This window comes from Monodon monoceros, unplaced genomic scaffold (assembly GCF_005190385.1).
Source record: "Monodon monoceros isolate NGI ecotype Baffin Bay Population unplaced genomic scaffold, NGI_Narwhal_1 Super_Scaffold_3, whole genome shotgun sequence".
NCBI classification, from domain to species: Eukaryota; Metazoa; Chordata; class Mammalia; order Artiodactyla; family Monodontidae; genus Monodon; species Monodon monoceros.
In genome coordinates this window covers 25,510,522-25,520,656 of record NW_021703780.1, presented here as the reverse complement: position 1 = coordinate 25,520,656, position 10,135 = coordinate 25,510,522, and positions in this window count along the sequence as shown.

The following is a 10,135-nucleotide window of genomic DNA, read 5'->3' as shown; positions in this document are numbered from 1 at the left end:
CAAACAAGAAATCAAATTATTTCCAATGGAAAGTCCAAAGGAGTAGAAATATAAAAACCAAACCTTTGACTCTAACACACTTTTCTGTGGGCTTTAGTTTTCTCATATAAAAGATGAGGAAATTAGAAAATCTGTAACATTCCATGAACCTATGGCAAATTTGGAAACTGTAAAGACAATTCTTTTTTTTTTTTTTTCCACCGTGCCATGGGGCTTGCAGGATCTTAGTTCCCCAATCAGGGATTGAACCCGGGCCCCCCGGCAGTGAATTCACGGAGTCCTAACCACTGGACGGCCAGGGAATTCCCAACAATTCCTTTTAGAATTGTGGAGTTCAGCACATGGAACCATCCTGCCGTGGTTCTGGATAAAGGCTTGATTTCCCTTAATGTCTTTATCTTCATCTGTGAAGGACATTCAGATTTATTTTAAATTTTTATTTTATATTGGAGTATTGTTGATTAACAATGTTGTGTTAGTTTCAGGTATACAGCAAAGTGATTCAGTTATACATACACGTTTCTATTCTTTTTCAAATTCTTTTCCCATTTAGCTTATTACAGAGTACTGAGCAGAGTTCCCTGTGCTATACAGTAGGTCCTTGTTGGTGACACTCAGATATTTAATTGGTATTTCTCCCTTTCATTAGGGCGTGAGATCTTTGAGCAGAGAAAGTGTTTCCTTCGTTATTCCCTGCTCCTCCAAACTGCTCAGAAAGGAAAATCAATCAGGTTGCTAAAAGAAAAAAGTTAGGGGCATTCGTATGTATGTCATAGAGTCTGGTGGAGCCAACGCCCTCCTCTACCAGAATGAAGAAGCAGGTGTCACCTGATGAAGCACGGCATCTATGGTTTCCATATCTGCTTACATTCTTGCTTTTCCTCTGCATCCCTTTTCACTCCACCCTACACCTAAACCAGTCTCGCTCCTTGTAGAGCAAAAGTATGCAGGAAGCTGGTGAAAAACAGATTGCAAAGTATATGTAATACTTACAGTTTTCCATGTCCTCAAGGACCAAAAAGTCCCAAAGGCACAGAACAAACCCATAATAAATAGTATTTATACTTACCAAATGATATATATCTTTGTTCAAACCAATGAACAATATTATAAGTTGCAGAACTTTTCAAACAACACCTGTGATTAATAACTAGTATTAACAGCACAGGGAATATAGTCAATAATACTGTAATAACTTTGTATGGTGACAGATGGTAACTAGACTTATCCTGGGGATCATTTTGTAATGTATAAAATGATCAGATCACTATGTGGTACACCTGAACTAATATAATATTGTAAGTCAATTATACTTCAATTTTAAAAATAAATAAATAAAGGTAAAAATAAAAGGAATATCTGGAACACACAAAACCCTAGCTTTAGGCACTCAGGAAAGTGCCATAATCCATTATAGCTTTTTGACATTAAACTCAAAGACCACAAAATTTTGAAGGTCAAAAACTACACCTCTAGGTTTCAGAGCAGCTTAAGGAATAACCTACAGGTCCAGGCTTTCCCTGACCAAGCAGATCTGTTTTCTTCTGTGATATGGACCAATCAGAAGCTTCTCCCGATGCTGTAGCTAGGGTCAACAGCACCAAGACAAGCAGACCCATTTCTTTTTCTGACTGCTCTACTTACTAGCTGTGTGACTGTGGAAGCCCTCTTAACCACTCTGTACCTCGGTTTTCTCACCTTCAAAATTAGAACAGAAGTAGCATCCAGCTCAAAGAACGGTTTGAATATTCAGTGAAGTCATAGCAGATGGAAAATATTGAGAAAAATGTCTGGCATATAGTAAGCACTAAATAAATGTTAACCATTGGTGGTGGTGATAGTGGTGGTGTTGGTGGTAATGAGTGTTTGGAGAGGGGTCAAGAGATGTTGGGGAGAAAGGAGGGAAGCACACCAGCACATTCTGGAACAATTCAAACAGCCAAATTCAAGCCCCCTTCCCACTCCCACCCAAAGCTTACAATGGAACAAGTCCACACACTTCTCTGAGTGAGACCGTCTTTGCTGCAAATTGGCTAAAGGAGTATTCATAGAGTATTGGTTGGCTCAGGTTCTGCCAGTGTTGAAAGCCATCAGAGGCGTTTACTTCATGCTTAAGGAACATTATGGAAGAAGACCAAATGGTCCCTGGAGTTAGCCAGCGTGTCTGGTAAAGACAGGAGAGCCCCATAGCCTCTGCCCCATCTTTTGCTTCCTGTAATCTTTTGGATTAGATATGCTACAAAGAGCAGGAAAAGCCAGGAACCAGAGAGCATCAGTGATCCGATTTGCCCGTTAGATTTGACAACATAGTTGACCTGCCGATCAACATAGTTGATTCATTGTCATTTGCCAAGGTTAATTTCAGCAGCCAGGTTTCTTAGTCCCTGAAAAGTCATCTTCGTTCTTTTGGGGTTTTTTTTTTTCAGTTTTATTGAGGTATAATTGACAAATAAAAGGTCATCCCCATTCTTTTTTTTTTTTTTTTTTGTGATACGCGGGCCTCTCACTGCTGCGGCCTCTCCCGTTGCGGAGCACAGGCTCCGGACGCACAGGCTCAGCGGCCATGGCTCACGGGCCCAGCTGCTCTGCGGCATGTGGGATCTTCCCGGACTGGGGCACGAACCCGTGTCCCCTGCATCGGCAGGCGGACTCTCAACCACTGCGCCACCAGGGAAGCCCCATCCCCGTTCTTAATTGCACAAATTTCACAGAAGCTCTGTTTGAAGAGGTTTGCATCAGTCCTTAAAGACTTACAGGGAGAAATTACCAAAAACTTGCTGAGTGAATACAGTATATGAGATTCTCTATTAATAACTCCACTCTGTAAATCTGTCTAGATTTGTGTGCAGTTTTTAAAAAAATAGTCCTTTAAGCTTTTAACTGTGCCAGTGTGATGAAATGAAGAGATTTAGCCATGTAAATCAACCAATCAAATATTAGTTGAGCACCTATATACCTAATTCTGTCCTTGACCAGAGACTTCAGGTCAGCACTGCCCAACAGAAATATAATGCAAGACACATATATAATTTAAAATTTTCTAGTACCTGCATTTTAAAAAGTAAAAAGAAACAGGTGAGATTAATTTGGCAATATGTTATTTAACCCAATATACCTAAAATATCATTTTAACATGTAATCAATGTTTAAAAAGTATTAATAAGGTGTTTTGCATTTTTTATACTGACTTTTAAAAATCCAGTGTGATTTTTATACTTACCCGCATCCCAATTCAGACTGACTACATTTCAAGGGCTCGATCACCACGTGTGGCTAGTGGCTACCATATCAGACAGCACAGCTTTAGAGTATAAAAATCTATCTCTTGAAATAGCTTATGATTTAGCTTGAAATAATAGCAATAATTTATTGAACATATACTCTATGCCAGACACTATGCTAAGTACTTTACTATGTAATCTTATTTAATCTTTTCAATACCTTGTGATGTGGTTATTTTTAATCCTCATTTTACAGGTGAGGAGACTACAGCTTAAAAGATCCCAGAATCCCATACCAGTAATGGACAGAGGCAGGATTTGGCCCCAATCTATATGTCTTTATCAAATAGCATTTAAGAACAAATGAGTATGTTAAGATCCAAATGCAGAATCTAACCCAAAAGACTCAGTAGAATTTACTTAAATATTAAGCAAACAGATATTTTATATTTTGAAATACTTTACTTGAGTTAAAAAGACAGTGGATTTTATTTTTACCTTAGTACATTATAGTTTTTCTTATTCATTTTACTGTTTAAGGTGTAGAGGGACCTTTCTCTGGACACGATGGATAGTTTAAGATGGCATAGCATCACACAACATTGTAAATCAACTATACTTCAATTAAAAAAAAACGTTGGGCTAACATCTGTATGTGTCTTGTAACATTTGTTTATTCATTCATTTAATCAATTATGTGTGAGCTATGTATGAGACAGTGAATTAGATATTATTTATAATCAGTTTTTATTCTATCTTATCCTTCAACTAAACTGTACATCATTATTTTGAAGTTTCAAAATATTTTAAATGCCTGTCTCTATTCATCCAACAGAGCTCTGAGATGCTGATATTTATTCATACTATAAATAATATTACTGGTATTTTATTGTATGCAAGATATTTAGGGGGATACGGAGATGAATAAGATGAAAAGTTTACAATCCAGTATGGAAAATAAGGCACAAACATAAGCATGAGAAAAGGCACACGTGTTCTAGGCGTGGTACAAGGTGCCATATGCATTAAAAATGGCAGATTTTTATGCGTATGTTTGTGAGGCACCTTGGGGTACAAGCTTCAGGCATAAATTTGCACAGGAGTGATGAGGGGAAGCTAAAGAAAGGGGGTAGTATTTGATTTGAGGATCAAAAGGTGGGCAAGGGCTTCCCTGGTGGCGCAGTGGTTGAGAGTCCGCCTGCCGATACACACGGGTTCGCGCCCCGGTCCGGGAAGATCCCACATGCCGCGGAGTGGCTGGGCCCGTGAGCCATGGCCGCTGAGCCTGCTCGTCCCGAGCCTGTGCTCCGCAACGGGAGAGGCCACAACAGTGAGAGGCCCGCGTACCGCAAAAAAAAAAAAAAAAAAGGTGGGCAGTATTTCCTCTAGGGAAATGTGACAGCAGTGACATTCTAAGCAAAATGTAAAGGCAACAATGACCAACTCCTTGGGAGAGACTGAGGTGGCTGGAATGAAGGGTCAGTGGGACAGATGGGTGCAAGGTAGGACTGGAAGCAATCAGGTGTACCGGGCCTGACGGTAGAAGACACTCACCAGCAGAGTAAAAGGACTGTGCTGGAGTTAGTAGGCAAAAGGGAGCCATGGATGGCTTTTGAGCAAAGGAGAGACAATATTAAAGTCATGCATCAGGAAAATTAATCTAGACAGAGAATGTGTAGAAATGATGATTTTAATAAGATAAAAAGAAAGGAGGCCTGGAAAGCGTATTCAAAGAAGGGACAGAAAGAAGAGGATGAGAGTGAGACATTCCAGAGTAAAAATGGACAGATCTAAAAGCTATTTGGATGGAAGTGGGAATGACGGGGAGAGAGAGCGAGAAATTACATATATGTAGAGTAAATACATTCTCATACACAGGCCTCACACATAGTGCCTCAAGGGCTTACAAAAAGCATATAGTTGCTAATGATCTTTATTTAGAGTGAATAATTATTTTGCAGTTAAGACACAGAAAAACCAACTTAAGAGACAAGCAGGTATCCTTAAAACACCAGTAGTTGGGAGAGGAATACAAGTGACATTTAGTTCCACAACGTTTTCTAGGACAGTATGGAAAAGGAAGGAAATTTATATCTTGTTGAATTTTAAAACAAGGTATATATAAACCATACCTCAGTAAAGTGAAATATATATAAATTATGCCTCAAGCAAGTTTATTCTAAAAATCTAAACAAAGAAAATAAATCATTAAAGCACCATGACTGCATGTGGTTAGCTAGTGGGCAGGAGAAGGGCCGGTGCTCTTTGAAGCAAGCTAAGTATTACTTTTAATTGGCTCCATGCCATTTGCCTAAAAACCCACAGTTCCAGTCCACAGCATTTAGAATCAGTTTGATAGACCAGAGGCCAGGGTTTGGAAAGACTGAATCTCATTGCATCCTCTACTCACTGAACATTCGACAACATAAGAGCAGAATTTGAAAGCTGTTTGTGAAGCACCCTGGTATACAAGCTTCAAAAATGGTTGTTCTGATCACTCATCTGCCCTTTACAGAAATATACTAAGATCGCCTCCTCCATGCCCCATCCCCCAACTCATACCCACAGTTCACTTCCAGTACCTTCCTACATTCTTCTAGCTCAGTTGTGGGAATCTTTAGATAAAAAGAAATACTAGCGTTAGTTATCCTTTTTCCAGCCGTGCACTATTCTGTTGGTTTTAGGAGTGTAAAAAACCATTAACACTCTAATTTTATATGTTAAGTGCTACAATGCTCAAAACAAAAATCTATGAGAAGGTGAGAGGTTTAGTGTTTACTTCTTTCCCAAGCCTTTCATTGGATTCTTTGATAAGCCTCCAAAAAATATCTCTGATCTGAAACCAAACCCAGATGGATATTCTTCCTGGCCTGTGTTCATCTGGTTAGCCACCTGTTTCTCTCTGTGCTAATACAGGAAGGGGATATGAGAAAAATGGAAGGTGTTGGCTTGGAGCCCTAGAGGTCTGGGGAAGGTGGCTTTTAAAATAATTATCCTTTATTCACTGCCACTTTCCAATGCCACCTTCATTAATGGAAATGCAAAGTGTGCCAACAATGTTCATTAAAAATAAATGAATATCAGGGTGTATGCTAGAATTGCAGAGCAGGAAGTCAACTTAGAGGTCATTTAGTCTAAAGCCTCATTTTATAATCTAGACAGCTGAAGTCCAAAGAAATCCAGTTATATTCTAAAATCAATATATTAAGTAGAGATTTTTTTTAAAGGTAAAGAAATACTCAGGAGACAACAAGACCCTGAAGGAAAGGTAGGTTTGAGCAAATCAAACATTTAGAATTGAACAGTATAGTTACTGAAAGAATAAATCAAGACTGGTTAAAAGAAGAGACACATCAAAAAGAGAAATAGTAAACAAGAAGATGGAGCTAAGAAAATTGCCATATGCAGCAGAATGGGGAAAATGAAAAATATTAGAGAAGTTAAGGGAAATGAATGATAGAAGGAAAAGGTTCAAATATATCTAGTGGGGATTTCAGATGGAGAAGAACAAAGGAAATAATAGCTAAAATTTTTCCAACATTGATCAAAGAATCCTCAGGTTAAAAAATCACAATGGATCCTAAGCAAGGAATATTAAATTAAACCTTCACTTAGACACACTGTAATGAAACCCAGAAATATGGGGAAAATATTAAAAGCAATCCCAAAGAAAAGAGGAACATTTTAGACTGACAGCAGATTTCTCAACTTTAATAACAAAGGCCAGAAACAATGGAATAATATTTTCAAAGGTCCAAAAACAAAAAACCAAAAAAACCCTAGAATTCTATACCTTGTTAAACAATTTTTTAAAATTAATTTATTTATTTTTGGCTGCATTGTGTCTTTGTTGCTGCACGCAGGCTTTTCTCTAGTTGCAGCAAGCAGGGGCTACTCTTTGTTGCAGTGCGCAGGCTTCTAATTGTAGTGGCTTCTCTTGTTGTGAAGCACAGGCTCTAGGTGTGCGGGCTCTAGAGCGCAGGTTCGGTAGTTATGGCTCATGGGCTTAGTTGCTCCACGGCATGTGGGATCTTCCCAGACCAGGGCTCAAACCTGTGTCCCCTGCATTGGCAGGTGGATTCTTAACCACTGCACCACCAGGGAAGTCCCTATACCTTGTTAAACTATTACTAAAGAGGCAAAATACTTTCAGAATAACACTTTGGGCCCTTGTTGAATGGACTCTGTATTTGTCTGCTAGGACTGCCATGGCAAAATACCACTGGCTGGATGCCTTAAACAACAGAAATTTATTCTCACAGTTCTGGAGGCTGGAAGTCCCAGATCAAGATCTGGAAGGGTTTGCTTTCTGGTGAGAGCTCTATTCCTGGCTTGCACATGTCCACCTTCTTGCACATGTCCACCTTCTTGCTGAGTCCTCACATAGCCTTTCCTTTGAGCATGTGCAGAGAGAGAAAGAGCTCTCTGTCTTACACTTCTCATAAGGCCACAAGTCCTAGTGGATTAGGGCCTCACCCATATGACCTCATTTAACCATAATTATCTCCTAAAGACCCTATCTCTAAATACAGTCAAACTGGGGACAAGGGCTTCAAGATATGAATTTTGGAGGGACACAGTTCAGCCCACAGCCAACTTCCAAAGGATACATTTCAGGAAGAAAGAAATTGAATACAGAAGTAAGGAATGGGATGCAAAAACAACAGTGAGCGAAGAAACTGGTAAACATAAAAGTAAATCTAAAGAAGTCAATACAAATCTAAATAAGTCAAATCCAAAAAGCAATAAGGGTACAAATGAACTTATCTACAAAATAGAGTTGCAGATGTAGGAAACAAGCTTATGGTTACCAGGGGGTATTGGGGAGAGGGATAAATTGGGATATTGGGATTGACATATACACACTACTATATATAAAATAGATAACTAATAAGGACTTACTGTATAGCACAGGGAACTCTACTCGATACTCTGTAATGGCCTATATGGGAAAAGAATCTAAAAGAGTGGATATATGTATATGTATAACTGATTCACTTTGCTGTACACCTGAAACTAACACAACATTGTAAATCAACTAGACTCCAATAAAAATTTTGAAAATAAATACATTAAAAAAACAAAAAATTAAAAAGCAATACTGATAATAATGACTAATTTGGAGGGGGGCAAAAACTAGAAGGAAATAACTAGCATTGTCCAATAGGACCTTCTACAATGATGTAAATATTCTATATCTGCTCACTTCAGTTTGGTTGCCATTAGCCACATGTGGCTACTGAGCACTTAAAATGTGGCTATGTAACCAAGGAACTGAATTGTTAACTTTACTTAACACCAATTAATTTAAATTTAAGTAGCCACATGTAGCTAGTGGTTACCATATTATACAGCACAACTTTAGGTATAGTAACATGGCAAATTGCTAGAGCTGATCGAAGTTAAATATTTTAAGGTCTTTATTTATTTGGAAGGAGAATGACATTTTGAAAGCAGTTAGGTTAAAAATGTAAGGGTAAAACTAGAAAAATTGAAATAAAATTTATCACTGCCAAAGCAATAAAAGGAAAAGAGGAATAAAGAAAACACTGTTGATACACAGAAGACAGGAAAAGAGGTGGGGAAAAAAAGAAAAGCTGGGTAAATAGAAAGCATAAGAACTATTATAGAATAAATAAGAAATGAATTGGTTTATTCTTATAATGGAATACAGAAGTTTAATCAAGAGAATGCCGCGTGAAAAAATCAGGTAGCGAAAGATACGTACAGTACCTTTTATATAAATTATCTCCTGGCCTCTCGTTTAAGCCCTCCAAGCCTTTCCCTGTTGCTTCACCACCTTCATGGGTCCTCTCTGAGACGTTCAAAAATTGAAACCTTGGGGACTTCCCTGGCGGTCAGGGTTAGGACTCCGCGCTTCCACTGCAGGGGGTTCTATTTGATCCCTAGTCGGGGAACTAAGAACCTGCATGCAGCGAGGCGTGGCAAAAAAAAAAAGTTGAAACCTTGAAGCCTTTTCTTCCTCCAGCCCTAAGCTGGGCCACTCAAACTAACTTCTGGGGGAGCTTTGTCAGGAAAACAAGGGAGACAGACTAAGGACAAAGTCTGGAAATGGGAACTTTTTGGGGGGCCCCAGAAGCACCACAGAATCCTGCAACTGACTTGTCTTACTGTGGGAGCCACGGCAGGGAGCCATGGTCAAGAGGCTAGCAGAAAACGATGTGGCAGTTCCTGACACCTAGGGTTCATGCTCTTCCTCCCCTGTGTCCCCGCTTGAAGTGTGGAGCCCCCAACAGCCTTCTCACACCCAGCCTTGGCCTTCCAAAGCCAGCCCTAACAGTCCTCTCTTTTCAAGAGGAGTCAGCTGGTGCTTACAGCTGTGGGAGGCATCTTAGCAGAGACAGCAGTCTGGCCCAGCAAGATATTTCTGTCAGCTGTGCTGCGGGAGCTGATCTGTTCTGTTTGATTTCCATTGAAGGGATTTTCCAACAAAGATGTTTGTGCAAACGGTGTGATGGAGGGTGACTGGCCCCACCTGCTTCCTCCTTGGCCAGCCAGCAACTGACCGATTTTAGCCTGGCTTCTGCCTGCACTAGGCTGTGTCCCTAAAGGGGACCCCAGCCTCTTGCTGTCTTTGCTCAAGAAAATACAGTGCTGCCAAACCACAAGATATATATAGTCCCAACCTACGTTGCCGAACTGTTTTCAGTTATTTTCCATTCACACCCCCTTCTGTAATTTTCCATTTCCCCATAGCCCCCTTTTTAGCTCCCACAGTTTTCCCTAGCCTCTTTTTGTTCTCCACTTTCACTTCCCTATAGCTGCATTTAGTTACCTCTGTTCTCCCTTTTAAAACTTCAGCCACCTTTGTCTTAGTTGGAGTTGAGCCCAGTTTATTTTGGGTCTCGCTTCCCTACTGCAGTAGTCTGAATAAAATCTGTCTTATGCCTTCA